Here is a 24,095-nt window from a genome sequence, read left to right on the forward strand (position 1 = left end):
GGGGTCCTGTGCTGCCCTGAAAGGAATTGCTGAAAACACAACCCTGCTCAGACCATGTCTTGTTTTTGCTTCTCATGCTGACTCTTCCCATGTGCTTTGCCAGTTCCTGGTAAAATGAGGTGTTTGGTAATCATAATTGCCATGTTTTGTAGAATGCCTTTCAGTCCGTCCCCCTGAGTAGAGAGACTGGTGGCATAGGCTAGTTGTGTATATTGACATGATGTGCTGGGAAGAGGTAAAGGATACAAAGGTGTTTAAGTAGGATAGAAGAATCTTTAGTCAGAGATCCTGGTGCATTTGAAAACCAGCTCTACCACCAGTGGGTTACTCAGCATCCTAGGTTCAAGCCCAGGGCAAAAGGTTGTCTGGTGTTGAAACAGTTTAATGCTATCTCCCATCCTGAATTCAACATTTCCTCCTAATGTTGTGTGGGCACTTCCAAATCCTTTTTTGTCCCCCACAAATGATTACTTTCTCACTATATGCAGAACTAAGAGAAGCTCCAAAATATAAGAAAAGAATTACTGCGCACAAAAGGAGAGCCAGAAGGAGCTGGGCTGGGTTGGGTGAGCAGGTGGTGGAGCCAGCAGGCTGCAAAGTGGGACGGGCAGAGCCTGGTACCTGCCTCCTACCTCCTGTGCACTCGGCAGCTTTCCAGGGGCTGGAGAGGAGCTCAGGGACACCCATCTCTTCTTCCACCTGCACCTCCCTGCCGGTGCTGGGCACTGAGCAGCCAGCACGGCCTGGTGGCTCCCTGGCACGGGGACCCTCTCCCACTGTCACTGGCAGAGCCTGTTGGCATTTCTGGCGGCCTTTTTGGAGTGCCGGGTGGCGGGGAAGAGGCTCAAAGTGTGCAGGTTTCCGTGCTCGTGTGCCTCCAAAGAGTCTCCCAGCGTTAAACGGGGACAGCGACGACTGTGAGCGCAGCTGGTGACATATGGCACCCGTCCCCTGCCTTAGCAATTGCTCAGTGAACTCTGAAAGTGGAATACGGTCCCCGTGGCTCCAGCCAGCTGCAGCACTGAGAAATCCTGCAATGGAGCGGCCCCTTATTCGATTAGCACCAAAAACTTCGCATTCCACGTTTCCTATTTTTCCTGCTGCGCTTTCCTCGGGAGGTTTTTGCTGTTCATACTCTTCCTCTCACTCTTCTTTTTTTTTTTTTTTTTCTTAATTTGTTTTCCCTGGAGGATTGTTTTATTTGTTCTTTAATTCCAGTGCCTCAGCTTTGGTTGCTCTGCACTTCTGAGAGGCAGGGGCAGCTGTTTCTGCTGTTGATGTGATGCTTTCCTTGAGTTCTCTTGGAGAACAAGTAGGTCTGGTGATGAACAGTGGAGTCTCCACATAGCAGAGGATGAGTGCAGTACCCATTGCTCAGCTCTGTGCCACAAAATGCTCCCTGTGGTGTGGATGTACATCTTGTTGAAAAATTGCAAAACCAACGAAGTGAAACTGGTGGCCAGTGCTCAAGCAAACCACAGAGCAGCACAAGTTTCTCCTAGGAGCATTACCAATCTACATCAGATCTTTTCTGTCATCTCAGATAAGATAGCACTAAACTTGAAATCCTACTGCTGCTGTCCCACTCCTAGCTCCCATGATTTGCAATCCTTATCTCTAATTAGAGATGTTGCTATTGAGCATCTGGAGAAGAGTTGGGGGAAGGGGGAGATGGGGGAATTTCTTTAGGTTTAAAGCTCCAGAGGGTTTCTGCCCTGCTTATGCTACTCACAGGAGAGATGGGAAAGGGAAGACAATTCTTTGGTGCTTTAGAGTCCCACAGCAGCCTATTCCTCCTCCCTCAGCCCAAAGCCCTGGCAGGAGTGGCCTTCCTCCCCTCTCCCTTTAGCTCCAGGTGGTGCAGGGCTTTGCTTTATGTGCTGAGAAGGAAAGCTGACCTGCACTGGGACAGAGCTGGCCCTTGGTAAGGAGAAGTTGGGGAGAGAAATTTTCCATCTTGATTGTGTGTCTGCCCTGTCAGTTTAGCCCCCTAACAGTTTTACAATCTTTATCTGATATAGGTTTAAGAGGATTTCCCTGGGCGCAGTGGGATTATTATAAGTCAGAGAGCAGTCTCCAGCTGATATTCCTTCAGCAAGTATTTATTTTAAGTGGGTTTACCAGTATTTAATTTTAAAAAAACACCCAACTTTCCGGGTTGTTTTTTTTTCATGGGTTGCAAGTAAATTGTTTGTGCTATCAGAACAGTAGAGCCTGAATAAAATGAAGAAATGTATTATTGCTTTCCAGGCTGGGGGTGGTGGAAGGAAAGCAGCAGCTGGAGGTGGGGAGGATAGAAGATAACATAGTGTGGTGGGAAAAGTAACATTATTCCATGCAGCACTGATTAGTAATACTGCCAAACAGCTGTTTATAAATGGGAAATGTAATGGAGAGGAGGGCTGCAAGGATCATGAGAGTGCTGCAGGCACTGCTGGGTCATCATGAGGAGGGGGATGGCTTCTGTCAGCCTTTTATCTGCCCCCTGGGGTATCAGGGGCTGTGCTGCTGCAGCCCCCAGGAGCATGGGGGGCTGGGGGTGTCCCATCCGCCCTCCCTGGCCTTTGTGGGATGGTGCTCAGTTGTTTTTATACATAACATGCTCCCCCAATTTAGGAGTTTTTGTGTCACCTTCAGAAAAGAGGAGCAGTGACGACCTTTGGCTTTGGGAAAGCTGTGGCGGTAGGAGAAAAATCTCCTTTCCAGCCACATGTGGGCTGTTTCTTTATCCTCTTCCCCCCTCTAGCAGGCTTTATTGATGGCAGACTGCTCAGGGGCTGGATGTGTGTGCACGCATCCAGAAGTCGTGCTGCCTTAGTGAGAGCCGCCTTCTGGCCACCTGCACCCAGGCAGCATCCTAGTCCTTGGAGTATTTCAGAGGATGCTAATGGAGTGGGATTAGCCGCCCCACTTGCCCTTGCCATCAACAAGAGATGTTTCTGGAGAGCCTACAAAGAAAAGCCAGAGCTAACAGGGCAAACCCGAACAAAGGCGCTTTAGAATACAGAGACAAGCGTGGTTTTTACCCTGAGGAGGCAAGAGGTGGGGCTGCTCTGCTCCCCATTTGAAGTCTGAATGAGCCTCTGCCTTAAGGGATCCAAGATGACTGAGTTGGTGCTAATGGGCTGGATGCCCTTCAGTGTCCCGGCTCTGCCCTGCTCCGGTTCCTTGACATTGTGGTTCAACATATTGCGCCCTTCAGGGCTTTATTCCTTGCTGCTTGAGAGTTAAAATGATAACTTAGGGCTCTCCAAAGAAATGCAGAGCTAGGGATGCCTGCCCTGGGGAAGTGTGTCATGGCAGGCAGGGTTTTCTGGACAGGAACGCCTCTATGTGCTAGGCACGATGTGCTCTGAGCACTTAACTTTCTCAGACCCTGTCATCCTTCATTTTTAGCTGCCTATTCAAGAGAGCAGTATTTTTATAAAGCCATTTCTTACCAAAAGCATTTCCTGATTGTAACTTGTAATGCCAAACGTACTGAGGGTGAGAAGGTTTAGAGAGATCAGTTTTCTTTATGGCATTGTGCTGCTGCATGGAAGTGAAGAGATCCAAAAGCAGCAGGTTACTTATCAGAGGGTTAATGTTGGGCTCTGTGTCCACTGAAAAACTGCAAAATAATTGCATCAGCGTGCCACAGATGACCATAGGTGCTCTGGCAGTCTGTTGTCACCTTTTGAGCTCTCTCAGGTGTACTGATGCCACCTGTCCACTGACAGGAGTCCTTGCAGAACTGCAGGTGATGGTTGTGCCCGATGGGTGGCCCACCTGGCACTGTGGCTGGAAGGGGGGAGCACTGGTACAGCGATGCTTACCTGTGGGGAAGGGAAGGTGGGTGGAGAGGTGGCCTTATCAGGGGCATGAGTCCATAATTTGGCGAGATTCTGTGCTTCGAAGGTGCTCCTTTGTTGTGGGTGCAGGCCAGAAGGGCTGCCCTGAGAGGGGCAGGTGCTCTGGGACAGAGTGAAAGGTCTGCTATAGTCACGGGGGTGCTTCCAGTGTCTTCCCTTCTGCAGAAGCTAGGAGCTCAGCCCCTCTCAAGTGCAACAGCCAGATGAGTGAATAAGCATATCCAGAGGAGTGGTGCAGGGAAAGGCATCCCTTTGCATGAGAGGTTCCTGCCTCCAGGCAGAGTCCTGGGGCGCAGGGTAAACTGAGCCAAAGATGGAGCCCTTTGGCTGCTGTGGGATAGGAGATTATGACAGTCCTGCCCTTACTGAGGAAGGGGAAGGTTGTGGTCATCCCAGTGCTGGGCAGCGTGAAGGAGAGCAAAGGAAGGCATGCAAAGCAGAGAGTGAGTGGGCTGAGGGAGATGGAGGTGAGGGGCTTAAAAACCAAGCAAAAGGTGAGAGGAGGGGAGAAAGGGATCAGGAAGGAAAGCAGGAACAGCAGCACTGGGAAGGCAAGAGGAGGAGGGAGTGTACAAGTGGCAGATGGAAGACCTTGGATGGGAGTTTTTGTGCTGCTAAGAGCAGTGGGGTGTGTAGGTTGGCATCTTGGAGGTACTGAAGCAGGGAGAGCTGAAATGGGGATGACCAGAGAGGGACTGTGGTTGGGGTGAAAGGAGTGTCCCTGCTCCCTCCTGCAATGGCAGGAGGCCCCTGAATTGCCAGAGACATGAGTCCCTCTCCATCTGGCCTCCTTCTGCAGGGCTTTGTGGGGACTCTTCCCCTACCCTTTCCATGTGTCCTTTGAGTGCCCTAGATGCTGTTTCAGGCTTTTGACTCTGGAGCAGACAATGGGGGTTTCAGTGCTGTCTTCCATCAGGGCTGTCAGGATGCAGTAATTACCTTTGCACTGCTGCCTCCTACCCTTTATTCCTCTCCCTTTGTGACTGGGATGTCAGAGGCAGTGATGGTGCTTTGAGGAGCTCCTTTTGAAGTGACTTTGTGAGTCACAGGACTGGTGAGCAGTGGGGAGTGAGACGCTGGTGCCCGGCACTCTCTGATCCTTTCAGCTCCCTCTGTCTGTGGCCAGAGCAGTGTGTCCTGTGTGCCCATCCTCGGAGACACTGGGCTCCTCAGATCTCATCTGCTTAGAGAGCCTCTTGGTGAGGGTTTGGTGTGGATGGAGGGAAGGGGAGAGAAGGGGCAGGACACCAGAGGCATGCTGGGCTGGGCAGCAGTGCTGTGGTTTTGGGTTGTGCCCATGGAGCTGGGCTTAGCTGGAGCCTGTTGCTGTGAAAAGTGCAGCACTAGCTCAGGGTGCTGCATGGGTGCTGAGCTGCCCCTGGCAGAACTGGGATGAGTTTCTGCAGGCAGCCCTGTCACAGACCATCAGAGCAGCAAGATGGACTTGCTGTGTCCTGTGGTATGTTCGGGCCACAGGATGCTCTGGTTGGGCTAAGTTCAGCCGGATAACTGTGGGCAGTTGGCACGAATGAGATGTTTGAGATGACACGTGTGCCCCCAGGAGCCACTGTAGAACCCTCCCCTCCTCGAATCTCTCACTTAAAGGCTAGAAGGTGCTTTCCATCACTGCTAAAGTGTCATGAGTTAGAGCCAGGCACCACAGTCCCAGCCCTGTTATTGGTCCACTGAGCTGATGCCCACAGGGCCACCCACCCTGTCCCTTACTATCTTCTGGTTGAAGTTGACAAGACTGAAATGTGAGTCCTCTCGTTGGCTGCCAGGGCTTAGCACTGCTGTTGAGCGTTCAGGGATGCTGTGTGGAGCAGCAGGACGGCCAGCCAGCCTGTCTGTGAAACCCCTGTACGCCAGCCAGAGCAGAGCCTGATTAAGCTTATGAAACCTGACAAGATCACAGCCCAAGGTGGTATTGCTGGAGGCTGCTTGACTGGGAACCATGTTCCTGTTGCAGCGGCACGAGCATTAGGGATGTGTCTCTTGAAGCCTGTCATGACACACAGCTAGCCCCTGAGTAAGGAGCACGTCTCTCACAGCTTTATCCTGCCAGCAGAGTGCAGGAAGAGCCTGCTCCCAAAAGGAGCCCTGGCAGCATCTGCTTGCAAATGAGGAGCAGTTCCTCCTTCTCTGCCATCTTGGCTTGGAATGGATGGTCCCCTGAACACGTAAATGCTGACCAGGGCACTGCTCTTTTGGCCCTGCAGGTACAGCAACCTCTCCAGCTTGGCTGGTGTGTGTGTCCCCAAAACAATCAGGCTTTGTGACCTGTGAAGGGAATCCCCATAGCCTGGCTGCTCCATCAGTGGCCTGTGTGTCACTTTGACTCCAGATGAGGAGCTGTTTCTCATCTGTCAGGGCACAGCAGTCAGTGCTCAAAGGTGCTGTGTGCTGCCTGCTGTAGGTCTGGGAGCTGGCAGAGCAGGAACTGCTGCAGGACGCTCTGTGCTCTGCTCACCGTCAGCTAAAATAAGCTCTGAAGCTCCATGCATCCTGTGGTACAACCTGGGTGGGAGACTACCTGACTCACCGCCTCTGCCTAGCAGCTATTGCAGGGATCTTCGTGCCACTTGTTGTAGATCTGCTTGAAATCAGAGGCTTATATTTCTTAGCAATCAGTATTTCTTATGCAGGCACTGCCCTCAGATTCCTCCTGGTCAGATTTGTGTTCATCTGGGAGAAGCAGCAGCAGCAACTTCTTAAACAGACTGGCTCTTACGCCTTTGTTTCCTCCAGCCCCACAGGGTTAATCTCCTTCTTGGCACCTGATTATTTGCTGCTGCAGGGTGTGTGTTTGAAATTCTCATTTAGCTGGCTTTAATCCCCATCTGGGAGCTGTGTCCAGGTCCCAGGGGCTGGGGGCAGGTTAATACCTGAGCCCCCCCTGAGCAGCTCAGTCGCCTCTGCCTCTCCCTGCAGCTGGTGGCTCTCGGGTATCCCCGAGGGAGGTATTGAGGTGAATGGACCACTTCCCAAATGGTTACTAAGCATTTTGTGTTCCTTTGTGAGGCTGGTGAGCATTGGTGTTGCTGGCTTAGCAGCAGGCCCGATGAGAGGCAGGGATGGAGGCTTGCAGGGCTGCATGGTCAGGTGAGAGATGGAGCTCCCCTTCTCCTCTTGCCATGAGCTCCTCTTCTTCACCTCTGAAGCACATCAGACATTGGCACAGCTGGCAAACATCACTATATTCCCACAAGCCACTAGCTTCTCTCACCCTCCTGCAGCTCCAGCTTTTTGCCTGGCACTTCTGCAGGTAATGGCACCCAATACTTTTCAAACCGTTGCTCCATCTTGCTGCCTTCTCCTTCCATGCCACAGATGGCCACAATTACCTTTTCAGAGTTCCTCTGCCACCCACTCGCCTTGATGCCTGGTCCAGGCTGTCAGCCTGCCACCTTTTCCTCTTCCAGTGTCCTTGCTCCTTTGAGGCAAGACCATTCCCAGTGGAGCTCAGGGTGCTCTCTCTCCCTTCCCATGTGCCACCCCTTCTCCCCCAACCCCATGGGGAAGCGGGTCTGGTCTCCCTAACTCCTGCCGTGAGTGGTTTTTTAGGACGCTTGGTTTCCTCTCCCGATCGCTTTCCCCCCTCCAGGTGCTTGTGTCGGCGTGTAATGAGCTGGCACAGCAGAGAGGAGAGGCTCCCCGGGGTGCTCTCTGGCTGACACGAGCAGCAGACGGTGACTAGAGCAGAGACAGCTCCGCGCGCGCCTCTCGTACTCCTCTGAAGGGATCGCAGATGGGGAATGAACGGGAGCGCTTTCAACGAGTGGCACTGTAATCCCTCCCTGCCCCCGCCCCTCTGCCCCCCTTTTTGCAGACATTAGTTTGATTAAAATTGCATGAGCCCACACACGGGTGTGTTTTATTTTATTTATTTATCTCCTCCTAGTGAGAGACTGGTTTGAGGTCTGCTTTGAGGGAAAGCAGCCAGAGGGATGCCAGGGAATTCAGGGTGTTTTGAAAAACTTTCCCTCTGCGGGGCTCACAGCTGGCTGCTGTGGAGCTGGTTGTGCTGGTGAGACCTGCTTTTCCTGTGGGATGCTAAACACAAGCACCTTCTTCCCAGCAGAGCCTGAGGTCCTTGCTGGTGGTGCCTGGGTGTGTGCTGGGCAGGCAGGAGCCCCTTCCAGCGCTGCTGTGAGGCAGCAGCATCTGGAAGGGTGCAGTAGAATTGCTCCAGCAAAACTTCACCCAAGGCTTGCCACATTACTGAGGGCATCTCGATGGCTGAGGGTGGGTGTAAAGAGCCAGTTAATCCCTAAAACATAGGGATTAACTCACAGTGTAGGTAAAACAAAAAAATAGATGCATTCTCTTTCAGCCAGGTTTGTGCACCCAGATTGGCCACAAGTGAAGTCTACATTACCATTTGTAGCAGCCTTCTGTCTCCTCTAGAAATGGGGAGAAGGCATGAAGAGTTAGATTGCTTTTTTTGCAGCCCTATTCCACTCTGTAAATGCAGTATTTTTGCCAATGCTATGGCAGTGCTACGTCAAAACTCCTTGGTGGGCATTAATAGTATAGGCTGTCTTACTTCCTCACCAAGGGGCATGTGTGGTTCAGCTTTTGCATATTTTCTCCTGTTTTGGAAAAGAAAGATGCTATTTTCTTCCCTTCAGGAGGGTTTACTTTTAATGAAATGTTGCAAAGTGCAGTATGACTCCTGTGAGGGCTCTGTTAACACTCCAGGGTTGGTTTCCTTGTCTGTATTTTTGCCGTGCCCTCTGCATTTTTCCCCAGGCAGAGCAGTGAGCGAAAGGGGCCTGCAGCTCCCACATGTGCTCATCCCAGGGCATTGTGAGCTGCCTGGAGGTTTCATCTTTTCTTCTCAGACACCACTGTGCAGCACAGGGCTCTGGGGAGATGGGCTGGGGTAGCTGGCATCCCAGCTGGCTGCTCAGCCCTGAACTCCTCCAGCTCAGCCTCTCTCAGGTCCGCAGGTCCGTGCACTTTTTTGAAGGTGGAAATTCAGTGGGAGCTGTATTTGCCAGTAGGAGATGACTTCCTCTCCTCCTTGCCCACAGGGATGAAATGGTTGTGTAGTGTTTAAAGGATAGCAAGGTTTCATGCAATAGCAGTGCAGGACCCTGATGGGTGCTCTGTGCAAGGGGTTCAGAACTCCACAAGGTCCTGCCCCTCTAAGGCACAAGGAGCCCCACAAAGCCCTTGCCGTTATCTGGTGCAAGATGTGGCCTTCACCTGGTGTCCCCTGGCAGGGAGTGCCTTTAGTGACACCCCAATGTGATACCTTAGTGATACCTTCCTTTAGGAGGAGTGGCTCCTCTGTTGGGCAGTGGGACCCTACAAGAGTCCCAGTCAATGCCACAGGTCTCACTGCAGGATGCAACTCCCTGGTTTGATGGGAGTGTCACCTGCAGGACACTATTCCCTGGGCTTCTTGGGAGTGTGGCCGCTTGCCTTCCACATGCACTGGAAATCTTTGCTGGCTGGTAGGGGTTAGCATAACAAAGCGTCAGGTGAGAGGGAGGCATTGAATTTCAATAAACCAGCAACTGGGGAATGAAATCTCCGTGCTTCTAATTTGAGCCCAGGTGTCCCTCTTGCTTAGCTTGGAGCAAATCTGCTGTAATGCATAGGAAACAGCTCAGCAACTGCAGCTCTGGCTGTCATCGAGGTGCAGGCTGAGGTTTATTAAAGACCTGCAGAGGTCTGTAAAAAAAATTTATGATCTTCTTGGGCTTAGTCATTGCAAGTTAAATATTTGAATAGGTAGGGGCAAGCATTTTGCTGAAATTGGATGATCCCTTTCATATTTATGTTTGGTTACGCTTGCTCCGCATGTATTTGGATGCTTGGCCAGGGGCGGAGAGGGAGGTGAGGGATGAAAGGGACTTAGTACAGAGAGGGGAAAACAGGAGCAGGGAGTGATTAGAATGGAGAAGAAAGCAAAGGAAACTACCGAAGGTTAAAAATAATAACAATTAGGCTGGGGGGGGACCAAGAAGAGGCAGCAAAATAAATCAGGGCCTTTGAAGAAAAAGGGATAGACAGTGAAGCCTTTTATTAAATCTAAATGGCTGACTCTGAAGATAAATTAGGTTGCAGGGAAACAATGAAAATAATAAAAAGTGGAAGACAGGAAGGAGGGAAATATTTAAAAGGAAAATGAGAGGTTTTCACAGGTGTAGGCGATTGAGCATGTCAGCAGAGATGCTCTGTAATCTTCCCTAATAATGTGACAGCCACTGGGGGCTTTGGAAAAACAAACATAGCCCAACCCTTGCAATTATTTTCCCATTGAGGTGAAGTTTCCTGAGTGTGTAAAGCTGATGGCGTCCTCCTTTTGTGTATCTCTGGGGTTGCAGATTACAATCCAGCCTTTCCTTTCTGGGATGTGTTGGGAGCTGCTGCACAAACAGTAAGCAAAGCCTCTCCCAGGGCACTGCTGGCTTTTGTTCCAGATGCAGGGAGGCTGGAGAGGCAATGATGCAGTGCTTACGTGGGGTTGCACAGCCGTTTGATCACACCTTAGGAAAATCCTGCCATTTTCCACCCAAAAGTGTAGTGCTGCAGGGGGCTGTCTGCCTTGTTTTGGTCTGTTGTGCTGTGTCAGTGGAAGTGGTTAGTGGTTTTGGGAAAGTAGAATCAGGGCATCCCGCTTGCTGAGGAGAAGCCAACCTCCTGTTGGGCTGCTGAGAGGATTTGTAAGGTGGTCACCTGGTTTTGTGTAGGTCCTTGGCACTATGGGAGGTTTCTTGGCTCAGTAGGACATGGGTCTGGTGGATGAAGATGTCGGACTCTGCTCTGGAGAGGTGTGATGATGTTTGCATTTCTGGGAGGTCAGGTCTGACCCATGGACAGGCAGGTGGAGGAATGTGGTTGCTCCAAACCAGGCTGGGGTCTTCAGTGCTGTAGCTGTGCACTGCAGAATGGGGAAGGACTGAGTTGATTGACCTTGCTTTTTCTCCTTTCCCAGTGGAGCAATTTCTTTAAAGTGTGCCTGACTCCCAGCAGGGACAGTCCTGCTGCCATCCACCAGCCATGCATGCGTCAGTCCTTCTGTGGAAAGAACATTTCCAGGAGGGAGCCAGTGCTTCATAGTTCGGTGGAAAGCCCTGTCTCAAAATCTCTCTCAGCAGCGTATTGGTCTGCACCTAGCGCAAAACCATAGCAGTCACCACCCTAGAGGTGGAAAACAGATACATGACTCTTTTCCTTAAAGGAAAAACATTGAATCACAGGGACTTAATTGCTTAAAATAAATGCAAGAAAAAAAAAGGTAGGAGGAGACTGGTGGAGGTGAAACTCAGCAAGCCAGTGCTGGTAGCCCCTGTTAACCTGCACATCCACCCACTCTGTCTCTACTGCTGTGTTCAGGGTGAACATGACATATTTCTTGGGAATGAGGCTTCCTCTTACCCACTCTCAGCCCGTGTTTCCACAGGCAAACATCTTGTGGGCCATAAGAAAGAGTTCCCAAGCCGGGCTTGCCCAAAGCCACTGGAAGGCTGTGCTCTCAATGTTCTCAGTGTGGTAGTGTGTACCTCAGCAGCTCTGGATAAAGGAGGAGCATTTGTCAGCCTCCTAGGAATTTAATCTTCATGTTTTCCTCATACTGTTTCTGGGTACTCTTGGGGGCTGAATTTGCATTGGTGGCATGAAAGGAATTGGCTTTTCACTTGCAACGTGTGAGGTAGTGAGTTCTGCACTTTGCCTGTGTATCTTTTCCACAGTCTTATTACCCGCACCCCTTTGTGGATACCCTTAAATTCCTGAAATTATCAAGGTGAGCTACATGGATTAAAATCTGCTACAAATACCTGTTTAACAGCAAGGATAAGAGGCTGCATTAATTTAACTGAAATCACTTTGTGTGGATTTCTCTGGCATAAACCAGACCTTAATAGATCCAGAATGTCTGAGGATGATGGAGTACTCAAATAAACTTGCAATGAATTTTATGTGAAAATAGCTTTCTGTCTCTTTTGTGTTGTGGTTTTTGTTGTTGGTTTGTTTTTTGTTTTTTTTTTTCCCAGTGATGGCTAGAAGAATTAACATTTTTCTTAAAAAAGGATGTTTGCTTTGTTTGGGTTTTTTAAAATATTTTCCCTGCTTATTTTAGGGCAGCAGTGTACAATGTTACTATATAGTCTATTATGCTGTAGAGAGATGGCATTTCAAAGAACCAGGCTAAAAGAGCTGTTTGGAGCCTCAGGTGTGGCCATCTCTGCTAACAGGCCACAGGTAAGAGGGTGTTTCCCAAGGAATTTCTTTCCCAAGTGTGCCTGTTAATGGGAGCTGTAAGAGTCTGGCTGAAGCTCCCTTCCCTTACGTATTGATTTCCCCACTCTCCCATCTGAGCTGTCATGATTCCACTAGTTCTTCAGTCACCCTTGAGTTTGCCAGGGCACAGGAGACTTGAATACCTAATGTGCTCAAGCAAAGGTTGTAGAACATAAAAAAACCCCACCAGAGTAATTACGTGGAAAAAGGAAAAAAAAAACCCCTTTGTACCATTATAATGTAACAGAAGAAAAGGAACAGTCTAAAGCTCTTCCCTTCCTTTTTGAAGGCTGTGTTTATAGGAATTTAGCTGTGATCTGAAATATGATAGCCTTTAAAACTGTCCTGCTTTGTTACAGGGAACAAAACAGTGATAAGCAAGAAGGGAAGACGTGTCCTAGCTATGCCACAAAACAAGGCTCTTGAGTCTACCTTCAATGGGTTTTTTTGTTTGAGTGGGTCCCTTGCTTTAGACAGGACAGAATGCTGATACCATTGCTAACTTTGGAGATCTTTATAAAAGAAAGAAGAATAAATGTGGGCAAAAGAGCTACCGAAGTTTGGTTTCCAGTGGGTTTTGCTTCATGGTTGAATTTGCTAATCACCGCTTTTCCCTGATTGCCATACCCATGGTTATTTACCAGGTGACTTCTTTGGTGTCTGAGGGTTGACCAAACATTTCACTGTTTTCCAAAGAGAAATATTAGTATGTGGTGGATATCTCTTCTGCTTCTCCAGCTATTTAATGAAATCTGCACAACTTATTCTTGAACTGCTATCTTCCCTCTTATTTTGAGATCTTTAGCCATTCTCAAAGTAGTGGCCACTTGCTGAAGTTAGGTGGGAGGCAGGTGCAAACACTACGCTGCCAGGTGGTGCTGTCTCCTCTGGAAGCCTAAATATCTGTAGGAAGAGGTCAGCCTGAGAACATTTATCGGCCAGAGGCTGGTACAAAAGGTGAAGATGGAAAAAAGTACTGTCCCAGAGTCTTGCGGTGCTGAGGAGCACCTCCTGAAGACTCTTGATTTTCAGCAGTCTTAAAAGGATTGCCTTCTGTCTTGCTCCCTTCTTTTTCTTTCATAGCAGCCCAGCACATTTAGAGATCCCTCTTCATGTAACTGCTTAGTACTTCCCTCGCCCTCCTTCTGCTCCAGAGTCATCTCAGGCTGATGTGAGTTGGTGGTGTTTCCATTATGCTGTGCTTTCCTCCTTCTGCTGAGCTGACAGCAACCAGCAGAGTGTCTGCTGCTGTTCCCAGGCTTTTCTCCCTGGGTGCCTCAGCCAGTTAAACTCCAGAGCCTACTTCTGCCCAGGACATTCCTGGGGAGCAGCCTAAGTGAGGTGCTTCATGCTGGCCATTTTGCCATTTACCTGTAGGGTAGGGAGCAGTAGCTGGGAATCTGGCAGCTTGCAGAGCCTTTTGCACTCGGATGCAATGGTGAAACAAGCACAGAGTGGGAAAACTGTGGGAGCTGTATGTGGATCTGGGGACAGGAGTGTCAACTGTACTTGGCTCTCATTCAGTAGAGGCTTTACCAGTAGAAGGGCTGGAGGCCCTATAAATAAAATGCGGAATTCTGCTGGAGTCAGTGCTATTGATCCTGCACTGGAGACATCATGGAAACTTCCTATTTACTAGTTTATTTCGTGACTTATTTTCTTTACTGTTTTGAGTGGGTTTCTTAATGCACTGCGTGCCTTTGGGTTAATGATAGGTGCACCAGAAGCATCTTCTCCTTATTTTAAGGAGAGATTTATTTCCTGTACAGTTATTTTTAAATGCCCACAGTCTCCTGCAAAGGATTTGGGGTGTCCTGAAAAACTTGGAGCACTGTGGTGTAGGAGACCTACCTGTATTTTGAAAGACTGAGCTTTCCCTTCTGACTGTAACCATCAGTGGCCTGTCTGTGCTGCTGAGATCAGTGCATATAAAAATAAACTCATTTATTAAAAGGTACTAATGCAGAGGTGCCAGACACTCTCATGCAGGAAGTCAGCCGATTGTACATGCCACATTAGCTTTTCCAGATTAGTTCATTGCTAGACAGTTACACTTTTTGCAGTCTGGAAAGCCCAAAGATTTCAAGCAGAGCCATATCACCTCCCTTTTACTTATCCTCTATCCCTCAAATTACCACCACCTGAACTAGACAAAGCTTGGAGAGGAGAAATTATCATAGCCATGTGAATAAGAGGCCAAACTGCAGAAGTACAATAGAAAATAAACTCCTCAAGAAAACAGATTTGCAGAAGTGGATGTTACCTTGCTTTATCCATGTTACCTTGACCAGATGGCAGAAGGCTGTCAACTGTTTGGCTGAATTTGCTTTATTCATCTTAATTTTGCTTTCCTCAGTTTCTAGTAAAGGAGAAGAGCAGGTGGTCCTTGTGGCTGGGGAACTTGGACTCCATCCTGCGAGAGCCAGACTGTGCCTTTTATTCATTATGAGGATGCCAGCTTCAGAGTAACAGTTCTGACCTGCCAAAACCTTGTTGGAAGAAAGTAGCTTGGAAATATGCAAAAGAGCCACCACCCTTCCTTCCAGCTTCCAGAAATCCCTCCAGCTCCTGCTGACTTTGTGGCTCACTAGATGGTTATTGTCTGGTGAAGATATATGTTTGTATAATATGTTACAAATAATTTCCATGCTTTAAACAGAACTGATAGATGAAGAAAAGATTTCCACTGTCTTAGTTTGTATGAGTTTGGTTTTTGCCTTAGATTTCAAAACTTCTTCTCATCTACCTGTTAACTATCCTATGTTTCTCAGTAATCTGCATGTGAAGGGTGTGATTCTCTCCTTCTCTGTCTGTGCAACAAGATGCCAGTGTTCTCTCTTTGTCTTTCCTTGGGAACTTGAGACCCAGACCTGGGCTGAGCAGGAAATTTAGCTGTAATAATAGAGAGTAAAGCCTAATTCTATGCTTTCTTTGGTACTTTGCTTGTGAGGGTTGAAATGTTCCATTCTTGTGTGTTCAGCAGAAAAGTGGGCTTTGCAGGGGACAGACTCAGATTCTGCTTGCAAAAACCATCTCCGAACTGTGCCTTTGTCTGTGTTGTCTTGCCCTGGAGGCAAAATTAAAGCACTGCTGAGCCTGAGGAGTAGGACAGAAGGGGATACTGGAAGTTGAGATCGTGGGCTTTGCACCTCTAGGGACAGGTTAGGTGCCCAAAGGCAGATGGGAGAGAGGTGCTTGCTGGTCTCAAAAGCTTCATTATTGAATAAGTGAAGGAAAAACAGCTCTCACGTGCACACCTTGACCTCCTGTGTGATCTCTGCCAAGCTCTTGAAGCGGGGGCACTAATCTCTGAAAGCAGCTCTTGCACTCTTATCTCCTGGTGTTGCTTGTACAGCCGAGGTAGAGGAGAATGAATCCTCCTTGAAAATTGATTTTTGAGAAGGGTGACTTACCTGACTATAAAGCACCACAAACATTATTATAGTCCGGGGGGAATGTGGCCTGGGATGTGTTGTGAAATGATACTACATGACTCTCCTCGTTCAGCTGTTCGTATTGCCTGCCTGCCTAAGTGCACTAGGTTGAATGGAATCAGGCTTTTCAAAAAATTGGGGAAAAGAGGATTTTCTAAGCTTCCTATTTCTGTCATTTCTTAACTTCAGCTTCAGAGGTGTAAAGCATTAAGACAGTGTTGCCTGCACAGCTTCAGAGGAGCCCAGGCTGCATCAGCTCTGTGTTTGCTCCTTTTCTGCTTTCCCTGCCTGTCCTGCAGGCTCCGGGAGGCTGTGGCTTCGCAGGTTGCCCTGTGCTGGTTTAAGCCACAGCAAATTCCCACATCCCTGCTCTTAGCTCACAAGTGCTGTTAAGTAAAACACATCAGCTTAACCCTCGGTGGAAGAGTTGCGTGCTGACGCGCTCTGCCCTTGTGTTTGCAGTGGCTTAGGCTTGCCTTAAGCTGCAGTAGCTGCTGGTGCTCAGGATCAGCGGAAGAGCTAAACCCTCACAGAGATGAGATTGTGGAAGAGGGAAAGGGAGGCAGAGGAGGGATTTGTGGTCTGTCTCACCTTGGCTTGCTGCTGGAGGTTATTGCCTCCACAGGTGAGAGGCCGGTGTGGCACTTGGTGGTCTGCTGCCCACCCTGGGTGTTTCCCCTAGGCTTTGTTTTGGAGGGGTCTGTGGGGCGCTTAGTGGGGCTGAGCTGGGCTGACAGCCCGGCCAGGTGTCACTGAGCACAGCAGCTGGGGCAGGGACAAGTCCCAGGGCCAGCATCACCCCGAGCAGAGCCAGGGTGTGAGCGTTACCTTTGGGAGAGCTGTGAGAGCAGGGCATAGTGTGCCTGGATCATGCCTGGGGGTTCTGTGACCACAGAGCCTAGTCAGGAACCACCTCCTGCCAAGTGCTGGGTAGTTGAGAAGGGAAATCCAGCCTTTTACCAAGCACAAGTTTCCTTGTTGCAGAGAAGCAAACATCCATGTCCTTTTGGGTGTCATCTCTGCCACCTCCTCAAGGCTATTTTTTACTTGCAGGCTGATTTGCACAGTCCCTGCAGAGCGCATCTACCTCTCAGAGCAGGATTGCAAAAACAAGTGTGCATGTGTGAGGGAATAAAGGTTTTCCTCCCTGAGCTGGCTGGGAGATGGAAGCAGGGATGAATTCCTGTGCTCTCTGCCACACACCCAGCTCATGGCACTTCTTGGCTGCCTCTCTGTCCTCAATGTCTTTGCCCTTTGGGCTGCTGTCATCAGGGTTCGTTCCGCTGACGCTCCAGATAATTTTTGCTTAATGAACAAATGATGACTCTCACTGCTGGGTGCTGCCTTGTCTTTTTACCACCCCTTTCTGGTTTCTCCTCTTTTCTGTAATTTTAATGAGGTTGCTTGAACTTTTCCACCTAAATTAGCTGTCCTAATAACCAGATGCTCCTTGGGATGCTTTGGGACAGGGGTGGATAGAGGAGAAGGAGCTTGTTAGCAGGAGCCTGGCTTCTGCTGTTCCCAAAAGCAGCATTAGCTGAAGGTAAGGGCTGTGAGTGTGCCCCCATCACCTGCCACACTGCACCCAAAGCAGTCAGGGGAAGGAGGCTAGCATTTTTGGAGAAGCATCCACTCAAAGGATTGATCTGAACAGTGGGGCTGGTGGGGCTGGAGCCCCAGAGTAAAGCCCAAGGGAAAAGGGGTGGGCAAGTGTCCTTTTTCCTGGAGCTGAAGCACTTGTGGGAAATTCAGAAAGTATCAACTCTCCCAGGTCCATCAAGGACAAGCCAGAACTGGGGCTGAGCACATCTGCTCCCCTTGCACACCTGCCCTGGGTGCACAGGGAGGGGGTTTCTGGTAGGGTTTTGGGGTACCTGCTGCCAATCCCTGTGGGTTTGTGTGGGGCTGGGGAAGCTGCAGGAGAGCACTGCTGTCCTGTGTGCCTGCGGTGGGTGTGCTGCCTTCTGTCCATGACGTCTGAGGGGTCTCACAGAGCTCAGATGTGTGGGAAGCACCTCTTGCAAGGGGCATTGTGGAGACGTGGATCAGGTTGTGCAGCGGAGCCCTCTGCCACTGCCTGGGAGGGAGCACAGCCACAGCCTCAGACGGGTAGGCTGGATGCATGACTAGCAGAGCCCTCGACAGGCATTGAGAAGTTCAGGCCCTGAGTCAGAAAGCTGACCTGATTTCCACTTTTTGCATCTTCTGTCAGATTCTCTTCTCCCCTTTCTCCTACATTAGTTACTTCTGTTTGGCTTTTTTTTTCCTGTGCCCTTTCTCACTTGCTGCCTGAACTCACCCAGTTGCATTGGGAGATGCATTTCTATTGGCAAAATCATTCCAGGCAGTCGTTAATGTAGCAACAAGGATACCATTGTAATAGGAGGATTTATTACTGCTGCCGTGAAACAACTGCCATGCTGTCTCACTTAACTCTTCAGCTCCCCTCCTGTCTTCTGCCAGCAGCTCAATCAGTAGCAAACTTCCCTTTTAAAAAAGCTGCATGCATGCAATGCAACCTGGGGATGTGTTATTTTATTCTGTTTTTTCCCTGCTCTTACCATAGAATGCTGCAGTGATATGAGAGAGAGTGAGTTCAGTGCTTCACTATCCGTTTCTGGATTGAGTTGCGGCTGAAAGTGACTTTGTTGTTAAACTTCTCATTTAGAATAAGATTTAAATAGTTCCATGAAGATGAAAAATATATTTTGACTGCTTTTCTTTAGGCCATAGCAGTAGTGTGGCCTAAAGAATCTTGCAGGACCTTGAAAGGAATTTGCTATTTCAGAGAAGTGTATGACTTCTTTTTTAGTTTTGTTAAACAATTGCTAGTATTTATCTGCCTTTAACTTATCCTTATTTTACAGAAGGGGCTTTGCTGAAGGAAAGTAATCCCCAGACAACCAGGCTATTAGTACTTGTTTTTCCCTGTGGTAGCCAGAGCCTGTGGCTATATGTTGGTAGGCAAGGAAGAGAAGAGGGAAAGTTCTGCACAGAGACCCTGCACCCTCAGTCACAGTGAAAATACGTCTTGGGGTGGTAGGTGTGACTTCTCAAATTCTGGTCCACAGGTAGGACCTTGGGCAGTGGAGTGAACTTATAACCAACAACAACAGAAACAAAGCTTTCCTCTGCCTGCAGCCACCTGAGAGTTTCTAGCTGGTACTTAAAATTAAGACAAGCTAAAGAGATGCTACCAGGGGTGTGATCAGCTCAGATTTTTTCCCTCTTGCAGAGGTGACATTGAGGGTCTTCATCAGTTTTGCAGCGTGACAGGGTGTGTGTTTGCTCCCTGCTGAAGGCGCTGCACGTGCTCCTGACTGACAGGGAGGAGTGCCTGGTGCTGCAGCAGGTATGGATTAGCATGTACAGCTAATTGCCAGGCAGGAGGGCTCCAGAGGATCATACTGCTAATCTAGATACCGCTCCTGCCTTACCACCACCCCCTCCCTCCCACTGCACGCCTGCACTCATACTTGGATCCTGTACGGAGTAGGAATCAATAGTGCTGTGGAGGAGGGATGTAAGGAACATGGATCCCTGAGAGCTTCCAGTGACTGGGAGGCAGCAGGTCCCTTCCAGCTGCTCCTGTGTCTCTGTTGGCAGACCCTCCCTCCTTCCCTGGGATGGCGTGGGTGGCCACAGAAGGGTTAGCAGATTTTGCAGAGTCTGATAACAAAGTGCTGTGTTCCTGTTCCTCATATTCCCACCCTCATTGCCATTCAGGTGCCTCCCAGTGATCACCTCTGGGTTGACCAGGGTAGCTCTGACATTGCTGTTCCCCTTGAGCATCTTGTTTTGGAAGGTTTGTTGGTGCTGAGCTGTGATCCTTATGGGGTAACAAGATGTTGTGGGGCTGATGGAAACATATCTTTTGCACTAATTCCCTGCAAAATCCAGGGTGTACGTCTTAGCCAGAAACAGCTTCTTAGGTGTAGGGAATACCTGTATTTGCTCTTCCTAAATAGTTCACACCTGATACTTGGTAAGCTTAGCTCTGTCCAGATGGCAAGAAGCAGGCAGCTTTGGGCACAGGGGAGCACCATAGAGGGTCTCTAAAGTGTATCAGTGGGTAAAAGCTGTAAGGAAATCAAAGGCAAGAAGAGATTGCTGGGTTTTGCTTGTTCTGCAGTGGCCCTGGGATGGTCCAGCTGTATTGGGTAGCCTAAGTTGTTTTACTCCCGAAGAGCCTGAAGTGTAAGGCTGCTGTGGTGCTATGTGATTTTCACAGCATTGTTTCACCAGCCTCTGGCTCCCAGCCTGATGCTCCTCCTGCATCGCTTAGCAAGGAAAGGGAATCTCAGGCAGGTTTGCTGCCTTGCCTGGGAGTAGAGAAAACATTGGTAGATCTCTGCTTTGTGTTGGCTCATAAAAGCTTTCATAACCTACCCCTTGGAGATGTTTGGGGTTTGGGAGACCCAAGGATGAACCAGAGCCAGGCTGGGGAAAAGTGAGACACCTGGATCATCCTTGTTTGCATGGGCAGAGTTCAGCGTGGCACTGGGAGCTGCTGGAAGCCTGGAGCCTGTCCTGGAGCTTTGAGAAAAGTGTGTTGAGATGTTCACCAAGTGCACACCTGGGAACTCCAGTCTCTGCTCCCTACCTGTTTTCTGGGAGACTGTAAGCCAGTTCCTTGTCCTGAAATTAGCCGTAATTAGCTCACTGCGTTCTCATTGATCATGTGTTACTGAGGTGTGTGCATTTGAGGTGGGTTTGACTGGACCTGGGTTGCTGAAGAGAGCTGCCCTGGCCAGTGGGGAGCAGCTCTGAGCTCCTCCTCCTGGGACTCTCCCTGGCTGAGTCCCTGACACCCTCTAGTGGAAATATTTATATTTAATATTTCCGGAGCTTTCAGAACTTGGTGGTGGTTGTGAGCACCCTGTTCTCAGCAGCCCATCCAGCGCCCTCTGCAGTGACCCGTGGCCTGGGGACTCATAAGAGATGCTGTATTCCTCGCTCTTAAGAAGCTGGAAGCTGTCAGCTGTGACTAGCTCAGGGATGATAGCACAGTAGATTTACTGCCAGGAATTGCTTTTCAGTCACTCCTCTCCTTGTCCAGCTGCTTGCTGCCAAACCTAAACTTGATGCTGGAGAGAAGGGAGTTCTGCTGACACTTGCAGAGGGTCATGACAGCTGCAGGAATGGGTTTGTGTTTGGGGACAAGGAGGAAGCAAGGCTGGATGCTGGGGGAAGTGAAGAGAACGCTGCCTGGATGGCACATTGAGAAGAGAGGAGAAACAGGCAGGAGCTGGGTGAGAAAGAGCAAAAGGATGTGTCCTGCAGCATCCCACTTGGCTCTGATTCAGGTGTGGCTCTGCTCCCTTTCACACAGGGAGGTGACTCTCATCTAAGCTTGTCCTTGCTTTCAAGTGGAGCTCAGTTTGCAGAGTGTCCCCAGAAGCTCTGGTGCTTCCTTTGGCAGGTGGCTGCAGGGTGAGTGTGGGCGGCTGGCAGCAGAGCCAGGGCTCCCAGGTGATCGCTGTGCTAAGACTCACTCATGTCCTGATATGCAAGCTGATGTCTGTGACACCTGAGCAGGGTGACTGGCTTGGGAGGAACTGCTCTTCCAAGAATACACATCCTGCATGCTCTCTCCTGCCCTGGTGAGCACCTTCCTGGTGTTCCCTTTTTTCTCTGTGACTTGCAGCCCTAGTCAGCCTGATGGGCTGAGCCATGCCTGTGGCTCTTTTGTCACACAGAGTCAGAGAACAGGTGAGATTGGTAGGGATCATTGAGGGTTATCTAGTCCAGTCTCCCTGCTTGAGCAGGGTCCCCCAAAGCACATTACTCAGGATTGTGTTCAGAAGGCTTTTGAGTATCTCCAGAGAAGGAGCCTCCATGGCCTCTCTGGGCAGCCTGTTTCAGTGCTCTTGTCATCCTCACAGAATTTCCTCATGTTTCTCTTCTCCTACTGCTCAGCACCACCTGGCTGCACCCTCTTGATGCCTGCCCTTCTGACACTTGCATACATTGATGAGGTCCTCTCTCAGTCGCCCCTTTTTGGTGCAGGCCAGTGGGGTCTGTGCCTTAGGAATAGCATTTTCTCTTCTCCTACTACCTTCCCCCCTGACTGAACACAGCACCGAGGCACATCTTACAGTGTGAATAAAACAGCTGTTTGTGCATCACTGGCCGAGAATGAGAGTGATGGTGTGAAGCACAGAGCCTCCCCACTGTCCCAGCCACCTCAGGGCTCTGGCTTGTTCCTCTCTGATCATCTGATCCTTGGAAAACGGGGCTTTCATTTATCAACAAGTGTCAAGTCCTCCTGGTTAGGGAGGTGGCACTGACTGAAAATACGTCCCTGCCATGCTGATGTAAGACAACAGCCTGAAGGCTGTGTGCAACCCAAAAGGTCTTACCAGTTCCTCTAACCAGGAGGATCTTGGTTGGCTTTTTTAAGTAAAGTAGCAGGAGGAGTGCAGCATAGTGTGTCAAGTGTCACCACAGTTAAATTACAGAGTTAACCACGCGCTGACACCTCCCGATTTTTTTCCAGGAGTGCACTTTTCAAAAACTTGCCTATCTGGGATAAAGGATGCTAACCTTCCAGCCAGGTTATGACCTGGAAATACAAAGTCATGGTTCCAGCTGGCAAATTTATGTCTGTGCTAGCCTTCAGCATGCTCAGGGAATGGTGTGGCAAGTGCTTGCCTGAGACCCAGCCTTCAGACAGGCTTGCCATTGTATTACTCCTGGGAAGTGGGCGGCTCCACGTCTGGCAGGCCAAGTGCCTGTCCCCTCTTAGAGCGTGACCTGGCTTGTCCTGCAAAGCCAGACAGGCTCCTGGGGACAGCAGCTTCCTGTGCTTACCCAGAGAGCAGCTGTGCTGCTGAGCAGGGCTGGGGGCACACTGGGAACTGGTGGGGTACACAGGGCTCTGAGATCAGGGGAGGACAGGCACATTTCCTTCACAGGTACCTGCCTTCACCCCGTAAACTGTTGCACAGAGGCTCTGCATTTAAAGCATCTCCTCAGGAAAGTCATTCCAGCAAGATGATGATGATGAGGCTTAGTTTATTTAAATAACACAAGAGAAGTTGTAAGAGCCCATGGCTGGGGGGTGAAGAGAAGGGAGCCGTGCATCTGTGAAAATTACTCAGTAAGGTTCGAAATGAGAAGTTTAAAGCTTGTTGTGCAGGCATCGTGAACTGGAAAGGTTAGTTGTTGCTGTCACCACTGTTTGGGAGTCAGAGATAAGGGGAAAGGTGAAGTAAGAAGGATCCTGGCCAGAAACTATTGCCAGCGAGCAGGGGATGGGGGTTCCAGTGAGAGGGATGAGGGGAAGGGAGGGAGTAGAAGATGTGTGGTGGTCACAGGGACAGAGATAATGACCTGCGGTGTAAGCAGCCTTACAAGGTACTTTTCCTGTTAGGCAGTAACTTGGGTGGTGAACATGTAGTAAAAGAAAATGCTCCCATCTGGACTGGATGTGGGAAGATTTCTCTCTCATTTACTCCCAACTTGTTCCTTTTTTTTATTTGCCCTCTTCTGATTTTGACTTTTCTGCCATAAATAATCCCAGTGGTTGTCTTCACTGCAGCTCATTGCAATGACTGAATGAAACAGATGCAGCTTCTGGCAGCTCAGCTAATTTTGTCAAACCATCTAGTGCTGTCAATGAAACCAAACTGAGATATGTTAATTATATTCCACTGGCATGTGGCAAAACCGTGGGCATTAACAGGCTCACTAACACTGCCTTGCCTGCAGAGCTGAGGAGAAGGTTTACATTCTTCTTTCCACGTGATGTTTCTTGAGACAGCAAGGTCTGGAAAGGCTTCTTTATTAAAAAGTCTTATCTGCTGGTGGTAAAACCTCTCTCTAAATCCAAACAAGGTTGGAGGGGTGCAGTTTTTGGTTTTCATCCTGATTTTAGCAGCTATACTTCCTTTCCTCTGGTTAATCAAGTGGAAAAGTAGCCAGCAGTTTTACTACCAAGTGCCTTGACATGCTGGTCAGGATGCAATTGTAGTGCTGCCCTTAGAGGAGCCAGTTCGCTCTGAATGCAGAAACCCCTTCCTTTGGCCTGAGGGGGTCATTAAAAGAGGAAACAGTATAAACTGTGGAGAAGGGAATTTGATCTCCTGACTTTTTTTATAAGGGAAAATTAAAGGGACTGAATAAGTTTGGTTTGGCCCCACCAGTGACTGACGAAGGATGAAGACCATGCCTGAGGAGTGGCTGAAGGATGTGGGCAAGGGGGGGGTGTCACAGAATATGCTGCTGGGCACATGATTAAGGAGAGGCTCCTCGTGACACAATGCCTTGATGGGAAATGGATGCAATAAACTGCATGCTCTGCAGCATGGCAGAAAACCTTGTTCAGTTACTGGGGCCCACTGGGCAGGAATTTAAGCACCATGCCTGGAGTTTGTGCTGCACGTCATGGTCTTTCCCAGCCAAGGGCTTTGGGGACAATTCTCCTCTTCTTAGGGGCTAAAGGTGAGTTAACACAGCCTTGCTAATACTTAATGTTTAATTGCAACTGTAAAAAGAAACTTCTCCCCCAGCTCTCTTAAGGTGTTTGGCCTTTACCCTCAGCATTTTGGCA

The 24,095-nt window shown here is 49.4% G+C and overlaps 1 protein-coding gene across 2 annotated transcripts in view; it reads left to right on the forward strand.

Annotated features, from left to right (window-relative positions):
* IGSF3 (immunoglobulin superfamily member 3) overlaps positions 1-24,095 on the forward strand; it is a 91,583-nt gene that overhangs the window by 35,823 nt on the left and 31,665 nt on the right. The gene's annotated exons all lie outside the window — the stretch shown is intronic.

Source organism: Anomalospiza imberbis, chromosome 2, assembly GCF_031753505.1.
Source record: "Anomalospiza imberbis isolate Cuckoo-Finch-1a 21T00152 chromosome 2, ASM3175350v1, whole genome shotgun sequence".
NCBI lineage: Eukaryota > Metazoa > Chordata > Aves > Passeriformes > Viduidae > Anomalospiza > Anomalospiza imberbis.